This window comes from Canis aureus, chromosome 3 (assembly GCF_053574225.1).
Source record: "Canis aureus isolate CA01 chromosome 3, VMU_Caureus_v.1.0, whole genome shotgun sequence".
Taxonomy (NCBI): Eukaryota; Metazoa; Chordata; class Mammalia; order Carnivora; family Canidae; genus Canis; species Canis aureus.
This window is the reverse complement of record NC_135613.1, coordinates 70,782,132-70,801,908: the sequence shown is the minus strand read 5'-3', so window position 1 is coordinate 70,801,908 and position 19,777 is coordinate 70,782,132. Positions and strand designations below refer to the sequence as shown.

General features: G+C 47.6%; 1 long non-coding RNA gene across 1 annotated transcript in view; it reads right to left on the bottom strand.

The window, feature by feature from the left end:
* LOC144311294 (uncharacterized) overlaps positions 1–564 on the bottom strand; it is a 43,343-nt gene extending 42,779 nt beyond the window's left edge. The window contains exon 1 of the long non-coding RNA XR_013376844.1: positions 377–564. This is a non-coding gene — a long non-coding RNA (uncharacterized LOC144311294). The remainder of the gene's footprint in view (positions 1–376) is intronic.
* Between the last annotated feature and the right edge of the window lie 19,213 nt (positions 565–19,777).

The window sequence follows — 19,777 nt, the reverse complement described above, 5'->3', positions numbered from 1 at the left end:
GGTGCCAACAGGCAAAATCAACTGCAGAGACGCGAGCTGGCGGAGGAGCCTGCCCAGACCTGGAGGAAGAGTGCCATCTCATCATCTCACCAGATGTGGCCACTGTCTTCCTTGGAGGCGTGGCTTTGTCGCCTGGGGGAATGAGATGGAGCTCCAGACCTCTCCATGCCAAGCGAGCGGTCTGGCTGGGCCTTGAGGCAGACCTCTGGTCCCAACACTAGAGGTACCTCCAGAGACTTCCCAGCGGGGCTGTATTTAGGTGCAACCAGTCATATCTTCCCCTCCTTTCCTACTGAACACCCCAGGGAAGTGATCGAGCTTGGGGGAAAGTGAGGTCTTGCTGGATCACTTGCAAATGTTCACTAGCAGCGCTTACCTGGCAGTGTGAAATCCCCCGGATGGCCTGGGTAGTGAGAGGGAGGTAAAGGGCACAGGTGAGGCTCAGCAGCAGACAGCCTCTGGGAATGGGAGCTGAAATGCAAATCCCCTATCACCCACCAGCTCTCAGGCTCTGGAGACAGAGACACCTGTGTCTCATCAATGACAACATCTGTCTACCTAGAGCTTCACTCTGGGTCTTTATTTACCATTATTATGACATCAGACTATCCAGTTTTCACCATGCATGTAGCTCTCCTGGGGCCAGGGCTTATCAGCCAGTGTGCCTGCAGTCAGATGAAGGAGAAAGTCTATCAAGGGGCTAAGTCCCTTGACATTGGCTGTGGGCCCTGCCTAGGAACTGCCTTCTGAATCGTGCTGATGGAAGTGTAAATGGATCTAGGCCGGTTGGGAAATTTAATTCTGCTTTTCAGCAAAACACACAAAGCTTGTTGTTGCATATTTTCAGTTGAGAAGGTGCATCTCAAGTGGGAAATACAGGTGTCTCTTGGGATTACAGCACCTTCCTCACAAATAGAAGGCAGTGCAATCGGTACAGGCATGGAGATTCAAATCGAGGCCTACCAAACACTGAGCAGGCTCTTTCTTCAGACTGTCCCCCTCCCTTGCTCCTCCTCCCTCCACCCTCTCCCTGAAAAGTGCTTCTGGAGACAGATGTTTGCTAAGGTGGGAGGTCTGGGGAGACGGGTAATTTGCTCCGAGGGTGACATGGGTGGGGTAGGTGTCTCCTGTACCACCGGGGGCCAAGTCTGCCCTGCATGACAGGGCTGAGCCCTCTGAGCCAGGGGCTCAGGAATCACGTTTAGAGGCTGTTTGTGTCTTCAGCTGACGTAGATCGAGTACTTGCTACGGCGCTGCGTCCTTCAGACTATTCATTTCATGTCTGACAATTTCCCGGTTCCTTCTCATGGAACTGTGGCATTTTGGGAATGGGAAAAGGCCTGATAAACCCTCTTATCCCTTTTATTCCTTTTACTGAGAGTCAGCAGGGAAACATGTTTTACCTTACGTTACTGAACTGGTTCTTAGCAAATTAGGATTGAACTCTGTTTTCTTGACTTCAAATTTTGTATTCACTCCATCACAATCTAGTTGAGAGGCTGTCTTTGTGTGTCTTTGGGAATGGACAGTTATACAGTCTCAAGCATTTGGCAGAAAGGCACAGCCAGGCAGGCAGAATGACTTGCCCAAGGTCACTCGGAAGATTGGCATCTTTATCTGGGTACTTTCTGGCCAACTCCATTGCCGTTCAGCCGGCGGTCTTCTTGGGCCAGAGTTTTCCCTCTTGTTCCCTCGTTCACCTTCTCCTCTTTGCATTTTGCCATAATCTTCTCTTTTCACATGGAAGGTTCCAAGTCATACGATGGAAATAACCACCCATCCACCCACCCGGGCCTCCCAGCACCGTGGCCAGGACAAATGTCTGCTTTGGAGATGGGATCTGGAGTTGAGGAATAATAATAAATTGAGAGCAGAACAGGACTGAGCATTGCACACACCTCCCCATCTGCTCTCGAACAGGCTGCTGGATTTGCCTGAGATCAGGTCTCTGTTTCTGATCTGACAACAGATGCCCGAGCCATAAATAACTGTGTGTTTTTCCCCTGAACTTTCGCTGCCATCTCCCGATGTCTTGTGTCACATTGTGTTCTGGGGAGAGGTGCAGTGGAGCATGCCGCCACCTCCTTGTCCTCCCTCTCCTTCTCCTCTGAGCCCTGCCCCCCCCCCAATGGGTGCCACACTGGTATTGCTGGGAGCTCCTGTGGAGGCTGGGGCCAAAGGGACCCAGGGGTGCCGGCCCTACTCTCCATTCACTCGGCTCAACCTTGGCCCCTCTGGAGGAGACTGAAGTTATCGTTTGTTCGCACGGGCAGGGATCATCTGTGTGAGGTCATGCTGAAGCCACTGGAAGAGTTCTCACTTGGCATTTGGCAGAAACAAAGGAGGTAGAAGGGAGACTTTTGCAGGCAGCCCGGCCAGCCCCAGAACCCCTGGGGTAACAGATGCCCTAACGTGACACCAAGCCTCCAGTCCCCAAGGAGTGACACTAATGTGTAAGGAAGTCTCTCCTCCAGCCCCTCAGGGCATCACTAAATGATTTTGTTTTCCACCCTTAGTGGTGCAGCAGCCACCTCCTCTGTCCCCACCTCCCTCCCCACGCTCTCTGACTGCATCTGGTTCATCTAGAAATCCAGAGGAGTTACCCTTGGTACAGATCAGGATGGAACATTCTATAATCAACAAAACCTGCAGCTTAGCTCTTTCAGCTTGTCTTAGTGACAGATGAAAAATTGATAGCAGAATAGCAAGTTCAGATGTTGGCAAAGGTTCAAAATTAGGACCCATTCCATTTTCTGCCTCTCCGACTCCATGCCGTACATCTTCTTCCCTCTTTCTCTCTCTCTCTCTCTCTCCTTCCTCTCCCTCGGCCTCCTTCCCTCTCACTATCCTCTCAATCTCAAGACATCTCTCTCAATTTCTCTCCCAATCTCCCAATCATTCTTGTAGCCTTTCCCGCCCTTATCAGCCTCCCCTCCATCTCTCTGAGTTCCTCTCTTTCCTGCCTCAGCTTGTCACTGTTTGTCTTTCTGCCTCCCACCTCCTCCCCACCCCGTGGCATCTGCCTCTGCTTCTCTCCCTTATCTTGTCCTCTTCCCTCGGTCCCCCAAGGTTTCTTCCAGGAGATGCTTGGGAGCCTGCCCATGCCCAAGCCGTGTCAGCGCCCCGCAAGCTCCCCACCGCAGGTGACAAGGCACTTCAAGACCAAGGACCCTGGGCGCATTGCTCTTCCAGCTGCCTGGCCGCAGGCGGTTCCCCCCGGTGGTGGTCTCAACAGAGGATGGGTGCTTCCTCGGGGAGTAGACCAGGCTGACCTTGTGCTTACCCCCCACCCCCTGCCACCCTCACTTATCCTCTCCTTGACTTTGTGCATTTTTTCAAGGGCTCACACTCTCTGTCTTCCTCTGAGTTTTCTCTCTGGCCTCTTGTCTTTCTCTCCCTCTCTGGCTCTTGGCCTTACTCTTTTTCTTTGTTCATCTCCTCCTCTGTTTTTTTTTTTTTCCTCCCTTTCTCTTTGTCCTGTCTTGTGACCCAGCTCCCTCCTTCTGTTCCTTCCTTCTGTTTTTCTTTCTCATTACTTTTTCCTCATACTGCCCATACCTTCCCCTGATCCACTCCTCCAGCCCAGTCTTATCTTTCCCCTAGAGGAATCCCAGACCCTCTCCTTGCTAAGGAAGCAATGCTTTCATGCTCACAGCACCTTGGGCTTTCTCTTGGCCTTCCTGCCATGCTGTGTCTCTGTTCCAGGTGTGGTGTCCACATTCTTTCCTGCAGAGCAGCTGGGACTCTCCACTTGTCACTGTAGGCCTAGGGGTTTCTGAGCAGATCAAGTAGAACATGGCATGCCGCTTAATAAGCAAGATGTGAGAGCAGTGCAAGAAACTGAGGTGGGAGATTTGGGGCTTAAATAGTATCCAGGCAGAGATGAAGGGGGACATAGAGAGTCTGCAAGTAGTTGAGGGGATGCTGTGTACAGCGAGGCATATACAGCTGTTCCTCATCTCTGCTATGCACAGAAAAATAAAGAATGAAGGATTAGCTGAAGCCACGGGGCTCTAGCCAAGAGATCCATGGGTGGCTAGAGAGCATCACCAGGGAGGCTGAGGGGCTGCTCTAAGATGGTTTTGGAGAAGGGTCAACATATCCTGATGGAACGCTTCTGGTGCTGTCGATCCCTGTGGCAGATAAAGGAAAAGGAGACCTCAAGTCCCTTTGTGTTTTTAGCTCCAGCTCCTTGCTTCTTCCTCAGCCACAACAACACTCAGATTCTGAATCTGTGACTGAGGATGCTTCATTAGCCCCTGTAAATAGCGATGTAGCCTTGCTACGTGAGCCATCACAGGCATGATTCATCATCCCGGTGCACTGACTTGACACAGCCCACTTCTGCTTTGATGCCATTTCCTCCTACCCCAGGGTACCAGCTCCAACCTCATTCCCGCATTCCTCCCCCGGACCTGGCTGGATGGCTTGGAAGCCCTCAGGCACTTTCGGTTCTCAGGTCTAGGTCCCACTTCCTCAAGTCAGACAAGTGGCCCAGTTCCACCTCCTCCTTGGACAGTTCCCACCTCCCTTCTCTGCCTCACTTCAGCATAATCTGGGCAGTGAGCATGATACGAAGCAAGGCAGTGCAGCTGGCCAGCCAAGACCATTCTGCGTTCCCAAGCTTTGAGACAGAGTCGTCAAGGTCTGGAAGCTGCCAAAGGGCATCTGACTGAGTGAGACATGCATTTTTAATAAACTATATTTGACTTCCATGATGGGCAAGTTATTAAGTCGTTTGACAGCCAATGGCATGAGGAAATGAAAGAATACCTTAAAAGTAGACATTTCTTGGCAGATAAGGGAGAAATTCAGTGAGCTGGAGGCAATAGAAAAAGAAATGCAAATAAAGATATGATGCTTTTACCTATCTGCATATAGTGGAGAAGCCATTAATATAACAGTGAATAGTGGGATTTTTATCACTACTTGACTTGAATGTCTTTAAAAACTGGCTCAGCCTTGAAAGGATCAGTCTTTGTAGCTCTGGACCAAGCCCTGGTCCTTTGTCTCTGTGCTAAGAAGATGAATTTGTTTTCTGATGTGTTTTCCCTCTGCCTCCCCTTTCCACATTCTTCTGAAATGAGCTTTGGGTTGGTTTCCCATCACCTCTTGATTTAGAATTATTAAGGATAATAAGGAGTAAATGGTTTTTTTTCTCACCCAGAGGCACACTATACTGTATTGATGGATGCTGATCCAGACAGGCAATCTCCCTGTCCACTGCTTCAGGTGATCCAGTGAATGCTCCTCATTCTTGGGGACCTCCGTGGGGCCCACCTTCTCCATGAGCCTTTTGTGGTCATGCTGGGCATCCAGTGAGTTTCCTCTTTCTCTAAACTCCTACAGACTCCCATCCATTTGACCTATGTGTTGGGTTCCATCTTTCACTGCCTAGAGTTAGTAGCTTTCTTCGCAAATGCCTATGGCTTGTAACTCTTTGGTAAGCTCTTTTAGGTTTCTTGCTTTAGTTTTCCAACCTCTATCTATGAGATCTGGGATAGAACTTGAGGTGACCACACTCCCTCTCTGAACCTAGGAAGGAGAAATCATCTGCTTTCCTGCAGGTCCTGCTCACCTGTATTTAATAAGACAAAAAGGCAAGAACAGCATATAGCCCTTCATAGTGGGTTTTTTTCATATCACATCAGTGCTGACATGACCTTGAGAAGCCCAGGACTTATATCCTGGAAGAAGTGGATATTTGAAATTGTTCAGGGGCTTCTCCCTTAGGTGGTTCTCTTATCACCATTCCAGGGATTGTAGAGGAACGGTGTTTGTAGACTTTAGAGCTGTGCTGTGGGGAGATGGCTGGGGGTGAGGGATGGGGTGGACAGCCAACTCATCTTATTGTCTTATCCTTTTTTATACATGATCCTGTAAGGTTCACAGATTTCCTCTTGCCTTGACACTAGCATTGATACCCAAACTCCAAACCCTTCCACTGAGCACTGTAGAACTGTGCTCCATCCTTGATAAAGTCCCCTGAATCCTCAATCCCATCTCTGAGCAGATCCATCACCTTCTTGCTTTAACTGAACTCAGATCTTCCCTGAGGATCCTGTTTCCCCCTGAAATCCATTCCATGGTGGCTCTTTTTGCTCCTATTCCCCACTACCCCTGACCTGGGGGCTTAGTATGTGTTCTCCTTGGTTCTCATTACTGCATCCAGACTTATTTCCCCCCTCCCTAAAGCCACACAACTTTTTGAAGTCATCAGTATAACTCCTTGACCTGCTCAATATGACCTTTTGAATGCCTAATAGGAATCCCCCAAATCCAATTTTGCTATCACCAATTCCACCCACAAAATCTGTTTCTCTTCCTCAGTTTTCAGATCTTAGTAAGTGATACCATCATTTGCTCAGTTGCTTTGGCTGAAAATCACATAATTATCCTTGATTTTTACTTATTCTTATTCTCTCCATCCAATCCTTCATTTAACTCTTGCTGAATCTTCCATCAAAACATGTCCTCTGACTACTTGTCACCATCTTCCATACTACCTCTCAAGTCACTATCTCTTGCTCAGTCTACTATACCAGTCTCCTTGTCACCCCCTTCTCTTGCCTCTCTTTCATCTATTCTAAACAAAACAGCCATCAAAACACTATTGAGATTTACATTCCAGCATGTTCCACCTCTGCTCAAAACTCTCTAAAATCATGTCGTCCAAATTAGCACAAAACCCAAAGTCCTTATCAGTCGAAAAGACCTAAATAATCCTGTCCTGGTGGTCTCACTAACAACCATTCTTGCCCTTGTTCACTCTACTCTAGCCACACTCTTTTCCTTACTGTTCTTCCACCATATCAAGAATAGTCCCACATTCCATCTCTGTTGTCTGAAACACCTTTCCATCGGGCTTTCACATTCTCTCTTCCATTATTTTACTTTCTTCTCTGCTCTAATATCACCTTCTCGGAAGGACATTCCTGACCCTAAGACTAACTCCTTGCCCAACCTCCTGGAATACCTCCTACTAAGCAATTTTTACTCAAAAGAACTTATGACTGCCTGGCAATATATTAATATCTTTATTTGTTTAATTATCTATTGCCTATCTCTCCCAACAAACTGTAGAATTCAAAAGGGCAAGGCCTTATTTTTTTAAATCACTACTGTATTCCTAGCTCCCATACCAAGCATGTGGTTGGTGTTCAATAAATATTTGTTGATTGAACAAAAGAATAATGGCAAGCACTAACTGTAGGCTACAGGAAGATGGAGAGATATTGTGCACAGTTCGTGGTACTAACACCAGAGGGAGAAAGGGAAAGAAAAGCAACCATTTGGGGGCTCCCAGAGAGGGATCAATTCAAACAGAGACTTCCTCCCAAGCATAGAAAAGAGACATGATAATGTAGGACTCTAAGAAAAATAAGAGTGAGAATTTAGATGGCAACAAGACAAAGATTCTGCTTGCCACTCAGGAGATGAAATTTCCTTGGGAATAGTGATTAAGGAATGACTCTTTTTCCTCTAGAAATTTCAGTCACCGTCCCAGTCCTTTTCCTTACAGACACATGGTGGGGAGGAGGGGGGCTTACACCTTCAAGAGAAGGGAGAGCACTGTGGTTTAATCCCAAATGTAATTTCCACAAGAGAAGGATAGTGAACACATGTTTAAGGGAAGTGACCATGGTGGGCCCAGAAACTTTTCTCCATTTTACAAACTCCAATTAACCAGTAATTTTTCAAGAACCTCTTGAAAAGTTGTTTCCTTTTCCTGACTGTCTCAGGTGGAATCACTTACCCTTTATAAATACCTTTGCAACACTACTTTTCCCATTGGGTGATGGGTGGTTGTTTACACACTCACTCCCCTTTGTGATTGTGTAGGTAATGGCCATGTCGTATTCATATTTGCCTCCTGTACATTCTGGTATTTCATAAACACTGGTTGAATTAGGGGCTATCTCTATCTAACCCATGGAGTTAAAGGAAGGGGCTCTTATCAATCTCTCTCTCTCTCTCCCTTCTTTCCCTGAGTAGGACTTAAAAGGTTGAGTTATAGAGCAGAATTTCTTTGTTATTACTCACCTAAATCCTGTTTTGTTGTTGCCTGTCTAGGTAAAGCCCATTTACACCCATGACCCTTACTTCTGGCTCAACAAAGCTTTTGTTGCAAGGGGAAACCGCTGTTCTCTTGGTATCCACCTCCACCACCTTCTTAATATCATCCTGTAACCTGGCTTTCAGTATTTTGAATTCTGTCCAAGCTACTCAGCCAATATTCAGGACCCTCAACAGTCTGTCCTGAACTATTCCAGATGGCTGGCTGAGGGAGCTTGAAGGAAAGGAGTTGAGACAATAGTTTATCCTGATCGTCCTTTACCCACAGAAGTGTTCAACACTAAGCCCTCCAAATAGACCTACTTAATAAGGTGCATTGATCACAGGAAGACATTGGGGCAGAGCTGCCCATTTCCTTTAATCCTCCACTCTTGGCCTCAGAGATACTCTGGAGGTCCTTTCTTGGCATGGATGTGGCTACAACAGATACAACTGTCTAGGGAGAAATGGAACCATGGCAGTAGCTCTTAGACATGATGTGAAACAACTGGGATGTGTGTTGGAGCTGCCTCATACTGTGACCAGGTTCAGTCTTTTAATACTTCCTATTTCTTCTTCCATCAACTTGAGACTTGTTTCTCAGAGTTCACCTCCTCTATGATGGCTGGCTCAAAATTGGCGCTTACTTCTTGTTGACTTGTTCACACACAGTTTAAAGACAGGGGCCCACTTGGCTAGTGGAAATTATTTTAATAACACAAGAAGGTAAATAATTTCTGGTCTTAAGACTATACTTACCAAAGTGCTGACTCTAATTAAAATTTAACAAATGCCTTCCTTTTCTTATCTTCCACTAATCAGAAACATAGCTTTGAAAAAGGTGTATGTAAGTCTGCTTTTCCAGCCCCACCTCATGCTCTACCCACCACAAATTCCCCACTCTGCAAAAGACAATGCAAAAAGACCACACTCCTTTCTGAAGACATGTCTCTGCATGTGGAGTTAGCCTCACCCATATGTCCTTCCTTCTACCATTATACAGTCTCCCTCGCTGGGTAGTTCTGTGAACACAGAGACATTGTCCCTCTCCCCACTTACAGGAACTGCTGTTGTGTGTTTGAAACATTGATGATTGTGGCTCAAAGTGGATTCATCCTCACCTCCTGGGTACATCAAGTAAGAGGAAGAAAGCATTTTCTCCAATGACAAAAAGTCTTATGTATTACTTCTTTCTCCTACCAATTTTCTCTAGTTAAAGACTGCTGAGTATAGCTATAGCTCCATTTTCTTCAGATCTCCCATAGCACATCTCATCCCTAACTCTAGTATAATGCTTTCCCCAGAATATTCATTGTAATTGGGAACAAGAATAATGAGTTTACTGTGCGTAGGCATTGTACCAAGGGCTTTAAGTGCCTTATCTCATTTAATCCTCACAACAACCTAAAAGGAAGGCATTACCTCTATCCTCATTTTACATAACAGAAGGCTGATGCTTAGGGAATTCAGGTGACATGACCTTCCCATGAGCCCATAAGACTTCCATAAAGGCAGAGACCAGAATACAACTTTGCAGTCTCCCTAGTACATAGGAATATTCAAGAAGTTATGACAGGGATATTTTTAAAGCAACCAGTGCTTGGCCATAGTAGGCAAAGGCAGCCTAATCTAAAGATAATTAATCTTTCTGTCTAGTCTTTTGAGTCCTGGGGAAAGAGGAGGGGTGGGGGTGGTAGGCAGGGGTGTGTGTGTATGTGCACTTAGACCCATATTTGAGGAGAAGAGGAGGGAACTGCAGGAAATTTGACCTGGCCCAGAATCTCACTTCTGAATTTAATCATGAAGCAATGGTAAACCTTGAGAGTTTTCAAAGGCTGGCACTGAACAGAGAAGGCCATGATAAGCCAGGTCTGCATAGCAACCAGTAGTTCCAGGATCTTGGTAGGTGGCAGGGCATAGTCTCCCATTTCACAGATGAGGATGTAGAGATTCAGAGAGACTGTAGACTGGTTACCGGGCTGGGAAGGGGCAGACTAGAGCTGACATATCTGTTTTCTGAAACGTGGGTCCTGTATACTTTCCCTTTATTGTGATTCCTTCCGTGGCTGATGAATAAAGCTGGTAACCTGACTTGAGGATGGGAAGGCTTCAGGGGGTGCTGAGCTCACCTCACTCTTTCTTCTTCAGTGAAGCTGCTATATCTCGATGGGACAAGGAGAGTTCTAATCCTGAGCATTTAAAGTTCTCAGACATGGTTATTTATGGTGGGTTGAATGAAGTGTCATTTACTGAGTTTGTTGGAGCCTTGAATCGTGTGCTTTTAGTGTGAGTGCTGACATCTATCTGTGAGGTTTTCCTTTCAAAGGCATCCTCTCTAAGGATGTGTATGTTGGTGTGTGCATAGAATTGAAAAGTCAACTCCTTGGCTTCCTAATCTATAAAATGTGATATATACATGCCCTGATTATTTAGTGGGATAGACATGAGAATTTAATGCAGTAATACATGGAAAAAGTGTGTTATAAACAGAAAGTGCTCTACAAGCCATAGCTGGTATGAATTCATTGAACTTAAGAGTAGTGATTTTATAACTTGGGCTCAAAATTGTCTATCTCTATGATAAAAATAAAAATTAAAACATGGTCTCTGAAAAGTTTCACAAACCTTGTCATTGGCATTTTCAAGATGGTAAGAGATAAAGGGAACTCAGATGCTCAGCCCGGGCCTGGGATGCTGAATCAACTACTCACTAGTTGTTGACCAGAGTGGGTCATGTAGGTCTTTGCCATCTCAATGTGTCTTGAGCGGGTGAGTAGAATATAGAGGGATATTCGTTGGTATCACTTGTCTGTAAACTTGTAAATAGACTCTACTTTTGCTTTCATGTTGCCTCCCCTTCATCAATAAACCCTGGCTAGTTACTATGAATAAAAAAGTAGAACAAAATGTTTTTCTCATTCCATAGCATAACTTGTTTCTCACATGTGATGAAGAGCATAGGACTCTTTCAGAGGCTGTTCTAAGATTGAGATATGAGTTCCTTTGTTTACCATCTCTCTGCATAGACACTGAGCCTCTTGGGTTGAGCAAACCAGTCCTTGCTATAGAGCTCGCCCTGTCCCTGTATGTTCTCATGCTGCCTGACCATTGTGCTTGTTATTCTGAGTGTTTGGGGAAATATGTGGGTTCTCTCTTTACCATCTCCCCATTCTCCAAAGAAGCCCTGCTCTCTCCCCTCCCTCCAGCCAGAAATACTGCATTTATCTCAATGTCATTTCTTCGAGATGTGAGCTGGAACAAATCTGGAGCAGCTGCTTCGCTTCTAAGTGTCCTTTAGGGACCCCCTCGGCAGACACTTTGCAGAGTATAATGATGACATTCTAACGAGCATTAATGTACATGTTGTCATTTTTCTATATTTACTCTTCCCGCAGGAGGCATAGCTCTGAGAAGGGAACACAAAAAGCAGGGAGACAGGGAGAAAGTTCTGTGGGCAAACCTCACTGCTAATCCACTGACTGGGAGAGAAAAGCTTGGAGGGAAAGTGGGGGGAAGATGGAACATTCTGGAAATCAAGAAGGTGGGAAAGGGGAGCAAGAATGGGGAGAAGCCTGGAAGAAGTAGGAGGCAGGATTTGAGAGCAGATTAAAATTCCAAAATTAATTTCGGACTCAAGATTCTCTTTCCAGGACAAGAATATTATGTACATTTTCTTCAGCTCATGATCCCAACCACTGTCTCATCCATTAATTCATTCATTTACTCATTCACTCATTCATTCATCCATCCACTTAACAGGTATGGATTGAAGTCTTTTTACATGGCAGATATTGCTCTAGGTACCATGAGTGCATGAGTATACAAGGCTGAGGCCCTCTCTTAGACTCTAATTCACTCATGGTGGACAGATGAGGTCTATAAAGTTTACATTACATTATACCACTGACCCATCACAACAACCTCAGCAGATAAGTGCTATTTTCCTCACTTTATAGATGAGAGGAAAGCTCAGGAAAGTGCAGTAAATTCTCATAGACTTCAGTGTGAGCACAGCCACACCATGATTTCATTCGGTTCTATCCAGTGTTCAAAGATCTCTCACCTTCATGGGACGCCTGGGTAGCTCAGCTGGTTGAGCATCCAACTCTTGATTTTGATTCAGGTCATGATCTCAGGGTTGTGAGATCAAGCTCTGCACTAGGCTCCACACTCAGCACAGAGTCTGCTTGAGATTCTCTCTCTCCTTCTGCCCCAGTCCTCTCTAAAAATAAATAAATAAATAAAATCCCCTTTTAAAAAAAGAAAAAAAAAGATCTTTCACCCTCATTATTTTGCAGAAATCATGAGAGGGGTGTGGTGGGGACTAAATCCTGGTTCTGTGGATCCTGAGAATTTGGGGGGACTCTGGAGATGTCTACTAGGACTGTCAGCCAAAATGCATCAAGCCACTAAAAGCAGAGGTCTCCCTTTGCTTGGGGTCAACCTGAAGTATCTGTCACTAGAGGCTGGAGATAAGCATATAGAAAGCCTCACTGGGGGATCCCTGGTTTAGCGCCACCTTCAGCCCAGGGAATGATCCTGGAGTCCCAGGATCAAGTCCCACATCGGGCTCCCTGCATTGATCCTGCTTCTCCCTCTGCCTGGGTCTCTGCCTCAATCTCTCTCTCTCTGTCTCTCATGAATAAATAAATAAAATCTTAAAAAAAAAAAAGAAAGAAAGAAAGGCTCACTGGTTGCCCCCAGCCTGACTTCTTTCCCAGTTTTCCCTCTGAGTGGGTTCTGTAAATATCTCGTAATGTATTTTCACTAATTAATAGATTCATGATTAATTATACATTTAGATATTTATTTGCTGCTTGCAAAGCTTTCATATTCATTATCATTTTAATGACTCTGTGAGGTCAGCAGGGGAAGAGCTATTAACCCTGTGGACAGATCAGGAAATAGGGGCTCAAAGATGTCACCTTGCTGAAGATGTCACCAGCCAGGAAGCAGCAAAGCCAGAGCCTCCCACCAGTTCTCCTGACCCACATCCTCTGTTCTTCCCAAAGCCTAGTAGCCTCCATGGACTTGAGATCTGGGCAGCATTGTAGAGATCCCCCTCCTTATTTTACAGATAAAGACCCTGGAAAGGTTTAATGACTAGCCCAAGGTCGCCAGCTTGGTCCAGTACCAATATTCTTTCCCCAACATGGAGCCACCCCAGATTGGCTTGGAAAGGGCTGTGCTAAATGTCACTCTGATGTTTGTCCCTAAGAAGCAGATCTGGACAAGCAAGAGACCCTTGAAATCATCACAAAGTTGAACACAAGCAAATATGTGAGTGGGTGGTATAGCTCCCAGGGGAGAGAAGCAAAGTCAAAGCACGATTTCTGTGCGGTGAGAGTCCCAGAGCCGTTGGGATGCTGAACCTTCCCAAGGGCATAGAGAGAGGCTAGTTCTTTGAGCAAACCAAGGGAAGATCCCTTACTTTCCCTTAGACGAAGGATAAGGTCAAACTTCGTCCTCTCCTGCCCATAGATCTTATCTGGGTGGGATTGTATCAAATAAATAATGTATCAGAAGATTCCTCCCCTGTTACATTAGCCCCATCAGGAGCGAAAGCACAGCCCGGGTGTGTGATAAGTGGTAATAAATGGCAGTGCTTGTCGGTGGAAATTTTTCTGGCAAATTTCCGAACCAGATTAAAAAGTAAATTAGATTTCTTCTGAAGAGTTATTTTCAAGGGTTTTTATCCACTGACGTGTGTATGCAAGATTGCAGCTTTGCCAAGGGGGAGAGAACAAAGCTGAAAAAAAAAATAAAATAAAATAAAAAATCAGCACACAATTATCTGTCTGAACAAGGCTATCGTTGGGAAGGCACCTAATCAGAGATGTCTCAAATTTGCTTAAAATACAATGTGCAATATAAAATGTATTTATAATGTGCCTCCTATGCTCCAATAAAATTGTTACCAGGACCAGACAATTGCGGGAGACAGGGGTTGTAAAATGGAATGGATAGAATCAAATCAGTTATTAATAATAGCTGAATAAAATACAGCTTTGAGGGAGTAGTGTATTGTTCTGTTGGTTTTTTGCTTGCTTGACCAAGTCTCCTAAGTCCTGTGTGTGTCTAATGCCAATGAGACTTGCTCTGCGTCCACGCTGCTCTCACAGGCCCTCCTCCTCTCTCTCCCTGCACTATTCCAGCTGCCTCTTACACGGTCTGCCTGCCCCCCATCTGGCCTTCCACACTGAGCTCCGAGTGATCTTCTATTTGGCAACAGGGACTCCACTGTCCCCCTGCCTCCAAGTCTTCCAAAGCATCTCATTGTCTATAAAACAGTCTAAACTCCTCAGCCAGCCATATGAGCACCTTCGTTATCTGGGTCCAACTGACTGTCCCACCTCATTCTTGTGTGCCTCACCCCCTGAACTCTGTACTTTCAGAAAGACAGGAGCACTGCAAATCTGTCCTTGGTCTCCCATTGCTCCAATGTTCTCAGGAATGAATGAATAGGTGGACGAATGGGAGTGGGCTGTTCTTGCTGAGAGGCCCTTCCATGAAAGGGGTAGGAGTGAGGGCTGATTGGGGGGAATTTTGGCATCTCCAGTCAGGGATTTTACAATAGGCTCCCTCCATCACTGGGCAAGCTCATACTTTCATTGAAAAGGGTATTCTCTTTCTTGAAAACCACCAGTAAAGGGCCAATCAACCAGGCCGGCCTACTGGAGAATGTAGTGTATTGGTTAATTTCCAGTTTTCATCAGGGGTCCAGATTTTCTCTGGATTAGAGGTTATTCAAGACTTGTTTCTTTGTTTTTCTCTTCTTGTTCACACCCACTTGTTGACCATTTCAGGGCTTAGAAGCAGAAACAAGAGAGTTGAGACTCATTATACTTCCAGTGAAGGAAAGGTAGGGGTAGATGGTGAATATTCTGGCTCCAGGCTAAAGTGAGCCCTGTGAATTTCAATCCTCCTCCCCTTCCCCAGCAGACCCCATCAGCCCTCCAGAGAGTCACCTGCATCTTCCAGAGAGGCAAGGAACTCTGTAGAATTTCCCTATGTTTTCCCTGTTCTCTGTGCATACACGTTACTCACCCCCTCCTCCTAGAAACTTCCAGCCAGAGCGTGATGGAAGAAGGACCTCAGGAGCAACACCTCACCACCTGCCCAAATAAGTGGATACTTTTCCTCCATCTCAGAAGATGAGAAAAGAAAAAGGAGCAATGAGGTCTGGTGCTGTTATGCAGGACAGAAGGCCTCAGGGAGAGGAGGCAAGGGCCTAGGGCTGAATCATGCAAATTAAGTGGGCCCTGGAATTAACTGAAGAGCCACTTATTTCAGTCCGGCCCCCAACAGCCTCCCTTGGGAAGCTGAGAGTTGAAGGTGCTGAGAGGCCTCCGGGCTCTTCCTTCCCTAATGATGTTTACTTTGACCTCAAGTGGTGTAGATCCATGTACTACTCTCAGTCTGAGAAGCCAGCCTCTGATTGCTCAGCAGGGGGTGAGCACAGAAGACTTTCCGGCCCTCTTCAGAGAACAGCCAGAGCCCAGCGAGTCCTGTGGCCAGGGCACTTGCTGGAACCTTCCCCTTGCGATGTACCCATGACCTTGCCTGGACGCGTGGGAGTCGGGACTGTCGGGTCAGGGCCTCTGCAGTGGCTTTGGAGAGCAGGTGCTAGGAGGCACACGCGGCCAGGTGTGTGGGGGTGGGGGGTAGGGGTGCAACCCGGCAAGGAAGGAAGACCAGCGGGGTCCAGTTAAACCCAGCTAGGTCTTGCGTCAGCCCTGCAAAGCCACCAGCCAATGGTTTTCCTGTGGGCGTCTATCCAAATAGATCCAGCTGGAGCCGGTGATGACAGCGAGGAGGGAGCGGGACCTCCTCTGTGTTGTAAGTGACGCCCGTTTACACAAATCAGGCCGCAATCGGACCCGCTGTGTCTGGGCTGTAAGGGAGCCACACTCCGTTGCACGGGTCTCAGGGCACAGCTGCTGCAGGGGGGACCTCGAGGCGCCTGTGAGGACGTGGGGCTGGGAAGAAGCGGGTCCCTGGGGGCCTGACCAGCGGTGCTGACAAGCCCGCAGAGGGTCTCTGGATCCATTTGCACCACCCCCCGTCAACCACCGGCCTGGTGTCTCTATCTACTCTTCCCTTTTATTTTTCTCATTTCGCTTTCTACTTGACCTTGTGGTTTTCTCCCTTCCCTTCATCCTTTTCCCTCCTGCTCTGCTCTCCAGGGACATTCTCTTCTGCTTCACCGCCTGCCTCTTCCTCCCTTCCTCCTCTTCCTCGCTCTCTCCACCCGCCCTACCCCTGTCCCTCAATACACGATAGTGATGCACCATGTGTTTGAGACTCGGGGTTCTGGCACAGGACGCAGAGGAGCCAGAGCCAGAGCCCACCTCCAGCAGCATCCTGGTTCCCTGGTGCAGTGGGGCAGGGGGGCAGGGAGGCAGGGGGCAGGGGGGCTGGGGCTGGTGCAGGGAAGGGAGCAGATAGTCCGGAGCAGTGTCCTGGAGGAGGTGTGTGTGTGCAGGGACCCACTATCATCTAGTTCTGCCTCAGGGACTCAGGAAAGGCTTCCCAGGGGAGGTGATATTTGAAGATGCCTGATACTATCCTAAGACAGGGAAGAGCCAAAAGGCCTGACTCTCAGAAGGCGGCCCAAGGGCAAACTGGAAGACACAGCCCTGGGGTGTCTCTTGTGGTTGGCCATGTGGCCGGATTGGGGCAAGAGGTGAACCCAGCCGAGAGCACAAGGCTGGAGCCGTGGCTCAGGAGCCTGGGTTTTCTCGTGCAGGCGGAGGGATTCTTGGAGGGTTTTCAAGAAGGGAAAGGCCGAGAGGGCCTCGGTCCCTCTTCCGTACTCCACGATCCTCCGTGTCCCCCTTCTCTTCCACCTCTTCTCTCACTGAGCCTCCCTCACCTTCCCCACTGCACCTCCCGCGGTGCAGTCCCCAGCCAACTCACCCGGACTTGGCGGTTAGCTATGCACACAGATTCATTTCTGGAGGCAACAGCTTCCTTAGCCTCCCCAGCGCAGACACAGCGGACTCACCTCCCTCTCTCTCTGGCCCCTGAACAGTCTCCTCCTGACCTTCTCAGTGTGTTGCTCTGCCTCCCTTTCCTTGCTCTCCCACTTCCCTGGTGGTGACTCTCTGCCCTGGGTGGATCTGGGGCCCCCAGTCCCCTGCTCGGGTTGGGGGACACATAGCAGAGGCAGGTGGGCCTCTCTGTCACCTCTCAGACTGTGTACCCAGCTCATTATGATGAACCCATGTTTCTGTCTGGAGGTCTTGGTCTTTACAGATTGAAGGGACCTCAGAAGTAACACTACTCCTGCCAGTGCTGGTACTAATACCAATACCAGTACTAATACTAATACTAATACTAATACTAATACTAATACTAATACAGTACTTAGACCAATGTCAAATACTAAGAGTAAACTTTGTAGAGTGTCTTTCAGTTTAAAAATATCCTGTTTAGTGGCGATTCCTTTTGAAACTCACAGCAGCCTCAGTAAATGCTTGCAGAGATCATCTGTGCTGAGCCGGACACCGTGTCAACAGCTTCACATGCATGCTGTCTCCTTTTAAGACTCATGAAAATCTCATGAGAAAAGCCCTTGCTACGTTCATTGCACACATGAGCAGAGCGAGGCTCAGAGAGGCCAAGGAACTTAGCCACGGGTTCACAGCAAGAGGAAGAAGAGCTTGGTTCTCCTGACTGCAAGTCCAGGCCTCTGTCCACCACGGCTACAATAAGGGGTGTTTCCATGCTTCCACACTTTACAGACAACAGGAGCTGCGTTCCTAGAGGTGGAAGTCTAACGCTCTCATGATACAGATAAATAAAGTGGATCCGAGGGGTTTCGATGTGAGTTATGAAGCTAACACTCAAATGACGTCCCTCCAGAACATTATGGCTTCCTCCCCACCCTCACCTTTGCATGGGCTTCTGCTCCTCCCTCTGGCCACCCTACCCTCCCAAGTCAGTCCCAAGGGACAGAGAGACTCAGGGTGAGAGGCTAGGTCATCAGGGCAGTGTAGTGGGGAAGGGGCCTTCGGGTCCATCTGTCACCGTGACAGCCCCATATGTCTTCCGATCAGAAAACCCTCACCTCCCCCAGAGCAGCTCATTATTCCTCGTGATGTTGTTGCCCGAGGAGCAGAGCCCAGCTTCTCCCCTGCTGGTGAGTGACGGCAGTCGCAGAACAGCAGCGTCCAAGCGCAGCCCCCAGCTCCCAAGGCTCATCGGTGCTGGGGGGAGGCAGGGGTGTGACTGGCTGGTCATTGTTTGGAGAGTGGCATTGATCCATCTGTGTGCAGATGTAGCTGGAGGGGCGAGCTGCCTGCCTGGTCAGCTCGTTAGTAGGACTCGCTCAGAAGAATCAGGTTGGGAGTATTTGCACACGTGTGAGCAGAGATGGCATCACATGTGGGAAGACCCAGCACAGATCGATACAGTCCTGGGCTTGAGTGAGCGCTGCTAGGGGCTGTGGAGGGCTGTGGGAAGGCGGGGGCAGATAGAGAGGGTCTAAGGCACAGACCCTGCCATCCAGGAGCTTGAGGAGGGAGACAAGGAGGGACATGTGGGTGGGACTGACCATATCCATGGGTTCAAAGCTTTTGTACGTGGCGATTGGGAAGGATAAGAGTGTTTAGTTAAGAAAAGCTCAATGTTTTCATGACTGTAAGATGGAGTCAGGAGGACATGGGAGGTGGTGTGTTGTGGTTAAAAACACAGCTTCTGCTATTAGACCTGGCTGTGTGGCCTTGGGCGAGTTATGTGACCTTTCTGAACTTCACTGTCCTCATCTGTAGAGTGGAGATGGCGATGCCACCTCTCTCAAATGAGATAAAGCATACCAAGGACCCAACCAGGCACATCTCAACGCTCAGGGGGTAAGAGCTGGCTTCTATGGCTGTTAGAATTAAGAAGCTGCTTCCCATTCTGGGGCTGCCCTACTCTGCGCCTCCCTTTGGGCAGGTGGCCCGGGCTCCCCCTGGGTCTCACCTGTAGGACGGGATGATTGCATCCACCTCAGGATGTTACGTACCTTGTATGAGATCAACTATGAAAACTTCCTGACACTTAGTAGGACCTCAGTAAAGGGTAACTACCGTAAGATGTCAGCAGAGGTAAGCATTTGATTAACAGTCCTGACAGGAAATGAAACCCTCTTAGATTCGAATGTCCTTCTGGAAATTAATTGCTTTTTACTTATTCATGGTTATTACTGTAATCAAAATGAAATGTCTTACTTAAAGGCAAATGATTAGTTCTGCTAATAGAAAGGTAAAAAGAATCTTAATCTATGAACTTCCCATTGTTCTCCTTGCCTGAGATTCTGGTGGGAGTTGCACGGTGCTGGGATGCTGAGCATGCTCCCAGCAAAACCCCCCTTTCACTTGCTCCTGAAAGATCACCCACTTACGCAGCTCAGAGGTGGGGGGTGCAGCGGGGTTCAGGTAAGGGACACGAATCTCTGTCCTGCATCATGCCCTTAAAGTAAAAGTCACTGACAACCCTTTAATCTTGCCCGTGGAGTTTGCACATTTAAAGCAGAACTTTATTATTCCTACTTCCACTTTCGTCTCCCTTAATCCATTCTCCATACTGCAGTCAAGGCCACCTTCTAGAAACACAGGCCTCCTCGTTTCTTTCCTCTGCTTAAAACTCCTTAATGACTTCCCATTGCCCTTAGGATAATGTCCAAATTCCTTATCAAGGGTTCCAGGGCCCTGCGGCACTGTCTCCTCTGCACCAC